The following is a 4,460-nucleotide window of genomic DNA, read 5'->3' on the forward strand; positions in this document are numbered from 1 at the left end:
TGCCCTATAGCAAAAAAAAAAAAAAAAAAAGATTTATAGTCTTTATATGATTAGATTAATAGTTTCCGTACCACTAGCCAGATCAACTTGAGATTTGGTGGTTATATTTTCAGCTTCAGACCAGACCAATGAGGCTTACTCATTTTTTATACTTCTGTTCTCTTCAAAAGTTTTAGTGCCCTGTGATAGTTCGGAAATGAACAATGACCATATGTAGATGTCAGCCTAGGTCTAAATTGTCCTATTGTTGAAAGGGACCGTGCTTCTCTGGTGAGTGGTAGGGAAATCCATGCAGAAGTTCACGAGCATGGGGGTTTGAGGCACTGCTGAGAGAACCCACTGCAAGGGAAGAAACCCCCAGACCAAAAAGAAAGTTACCTGGATGACAGTGTCTTGGTTTTCAGAGAGAAAAAAATATATGGATAAAATATAAAAATGTGACTGATCCCTAAAAGATCAGTCATTCAGACTACACCTCTATAAATTCAAAAAAGAGGGAGGACCATCTCACATAGCAGTTTTTCAACAAAATGCTCAATTCCAGAACCTGAACACAAAGTTGTAGTAGTTTTTAAACATACTCTCACACCAAGGAAGTGGTAAGATACTTGCGTTGATTCAGCTAAGCGCTGATGGACATTTTTAGAGGATCCATAGTGTGGTCTGGGAGACAGTGACTGGGAGGAGACCCAGTGAGAGGTGCAGTGTGCCCACAGAGGAGAGCCTTCGGAGCACAGTCCCCAGTGATCTCATCCTCAATGAGTGACAGGAGTAACAGCACCTAACAGACAGGGCTGTCAGTCAGAGGAGGCCAGCCTCCAGACTCGTCCCACATGTGAAACAGCCTGGGAAACCCAAGCTACTCAGGTGAACAAAACAGGAACCAGAGAGAACCTGATATTCCGCACAAGCCAGTGAGGAATTGGGCCAAAGAAATCTAACTTCTCTTTGTGAGTGGTGCCCCACGGGCAGGGGAGGCCTGTGTAAACTCTCCTCACAGCAGCACTGCTATTCTTAATCTGCTTGGACAGAAACGTGAATTGCACACGTGTACTTGTACCTCCTTGGAGAATTAAACATTGCACATGGATCCATACCTAATTTGAGATTTTGGTCACACATCTGCGTTCTATCAGTTTACACATACTAACCAGGACTCATGCCCTGTCCCTGTTTCATCTCTGTCTTCACATTCCCACGTTACGTTTCTGTCAACAGTGCAGCCGCCTTTACTTCAAGAACTGTAACCTCTCAACAGCATGTTGTTACCTTGCGGATTCAGTTCTTTCAAACGGAAACGCCTTTGGGTTAACGTTCTCTTTCATTTAAATCAGTAACCTCATATGGACCCAGCCATACCAGATTAGGGGCTCATTTTGAGATATTTTGTCATATAATAGTCTATAGTATAGTTAGTAAGTAGATCTGTGTTAGTTTTGATCTTCAGTTGAATGCTAAATATTAAGTTGGCTGTTCAACAATTTCCTAAAATGATTTTCATAGCATCTGACGAAGCTTATCTTTGTTAATAAAGTCACTTAAAAATAAAATGCTTTTCAAATGCAATTTTTACTTTACAGTAAGCTCTCTTTTTGAGTATGCCAACTACACTTTTTTTTTTGGAGAGGTTTTTGCTATAGGGCGCGTGCGCTCGCCAGACAGACAGAGAGAGACAGAGAGACAGAAAGTGAGAAATCACTCCCCGGGGGGATGGCCACAATGCAATCCCTTCTCCTCCATTCTCCTCTTGGGATCTTGGGCACGCACACACACACACCCAGCTTGAGTGTAAGCCACCGGGTCTGGGACTTGAACCCCCGTCAACTACGTGGGAGTTCAGTGACATAGCCATTAACGACATAGCCATTACACTAACTGCTGGTTCCATATGCCAACTACACTTTCTGAACTGAATCTATCTGACGGTCAGCAACCAGATAAGATGTGAACTTTCAGATCATCTCACAGGGTATATTAAAATGGGCCCCTTAAATTGTACATATGATGACATAGAGGATATGCAAGTGAGCTAAGAGCTTTTCTCTGCATAAAGAGTTTCAGTCAGGGTTTGTTACTCATATTCTCAGCAGAACAGTAGGCAGAATAATGGACCCACCCAACATCTGTGTCCCACCCAGTGTCTGTGTCCTAATTTTCAGGACCTTATTTGGTTTCCTTACCTGGAAAAAAGAAACTTTGCAGAGGTGAATATGGGTATAGACCTTTAGCTGAGAACATTATCCTGAATTATATGGGTAGGATCCTTGTATAATTAGAAGTGTCTTAATAGTGAAAGAGGGAGACAGAGGGGCCCAGCAGGTGGCATGGTGGTTAAGGCACTGGACTTCCACATGGCTAGCTATGGTTTGAGTCCTGGACCTGATGCCTTGTTTTCTCACTTTCCCCTTCTCTCTCTCCTCTCCATCTCTCTGTTTCTTTCTGGTGAGTACATGTGCCCTATAACAAATTAATAATAATAATAATAAATTAAATCAAATTAAATAATTCTAAAAAAAGGAGGCAGAATTGAGATATGAGAGCTATAAAAAACGCACAAAGAAACGTAAGATTGTGAGCTTTCAAGATGGTAAAAAGGGATCAAGAAATACTAGAGGCTTTAGATGCTTTTTAAGGAAACAGATTCTCCCCTGGAGCCTCTAGAAGGAAACGGGGCCCTATCCATACCTTCATTTCATCCAGTGAGAACTAGGTTAGATTTCTAACTTACACAACTATCTAAGAGCTTTATAAAGCTAATAAATGTCTGATAAGTTCATGGCAGCAGTAGAAAACGAACACAGAAGATACAATAATTTCCATGGAAATAGTTAAAAATCAGTATATTACTTTATGATATAGTGATCATTTAGTTAGAATATCCCATGCCATCCTTCAAGAATGTTACTACCTTCTAAGTTAAATGAGTTAAGCATTTGGGAAATGATCTGAATCACAAGCCTCTTAATTTGACTTTTAATTTTCATGATTACCAATTGCTGCTGAGCTTGGGAAAAACAAGCTGAATTTGTCTCTATCAAACTCTAACAGCATTTTAAGACATTCCTTAGGTTGTCTTCTATTTTATACTATCTTTGCTGTATTTTGACTTCACTTTATTAAAAAAAAATGGTTTCCTCAATAAAATAATTACTTTTCCATGAAACTTGAAATAGATTGCTTTGTTCTTAAAATAACAGAGAATGAAAATATATATCCGTAAAATTGAAGGTATATTTGTTTTCATGGAGTAAATGTTAGTATAATATGCTGTTTCACTAGCTTTAAAACATATCTCTTTTGGGACCAGCAGTTGCGTAATGGCTATGTTGCTGGACTTCCATGTAGCTGACTATGGTTCAAGTCCTGGACCTGGTGGCTTAAACTCACACTGGGTACATGTGCGTGCATGTCCAAGATCCTGGGAGGAGAATAGAGGAAAAGAGATTGCAGTGTGGCCCTCCTCCCTGTGGAGTGATTTCTCGCTTTCTGTCTCTCTGTCTTTCTGATGAGCACATGCACCCTATAGCAAAAACTTCTCAAAAGAAAAAAAGAAAAATATCTCTCTTTCCCATGTGGAGATTATGCTGGTTATATGCGGTTCGCCTTAGGCTTCCTATACATTGTTTTATATCAACCTTCATTTACCAAAGGATTGAAACCTGAAAACTGTATTCCCTAGACTCCCTTTCTTTCTTTTTTTCTTTGATTTAAAAACACTTTTTGGAGGAGAAGGGATTGCGGCGTGACCATCCCCCCTGGGGGGTGATTTCTTGCTTTCTGTCTCTATGTCTCTCTGTCTGTCTGGAGAGCGCACGCGCCCTATAGTGAAAACCTCTCCAAAAAAAAAAAAAAAAGAAAACACTTTTTATAGTGTATTGTTTTTATTAAGTGGTTATGCCAGAAGGCGTGATGGTAAATACAGTGGGTGAGTAAAGCTGCCTAAACCTGCTCGGGCCATAGCCACACATCAGCCCACCTGGACTGAGATCGCGGCTAAAGAAGACAGGAACAGTTGCCATACCACATTCACATGAAGGCCCAAGAGTGATGGTAGAGAAAGAGGGGAAAAAGAGTTAGAGATTTGACTTTTCTCCTAGATGTTAATGTTTTGGTCTATAAACTGGAAAGGCAGGCTCAGACTTAAATAAATACATTTATTTTGAATAATGGCCTTTATTGAGCAATGCTCACCAATTCTGCTTCAAGTTGGTTTTTCACCTGAGCAACAGCACCTATCTCTCACCTCGCTGAATGCTATTTAGTTTCATTTGGATGCCAGGTAGCAAGATCTGAAAGTCAAGAGTTAAGCACAAACCATCTTCCTGAGGCTTTGGCTGTTGATATTGACAAGGGGGGCTCAGGAAATGAGGAGGTTCTTTAGAGTAATATTGTGGGATCCAATCCCCAGCTCCCTGGGTATGAATAAGCAGAGAAGCTGTGGCACCTTGATCTGAAGGTTG

Source organism: Tupaia chinensis, unplaced genomic scaffold (assembly GCF_000334495.1).
Source record: "Tupaia chinensis unplaced genomic scaffold, TupChi_1.0 Scaffold143744_1, whole genome shotgun sequence".
NCBI lineage: Eukaryota > Metazoa > Chordata > Mammalia > Scandentia > Tupaiidae > Tupaia > Tupaia belangeri.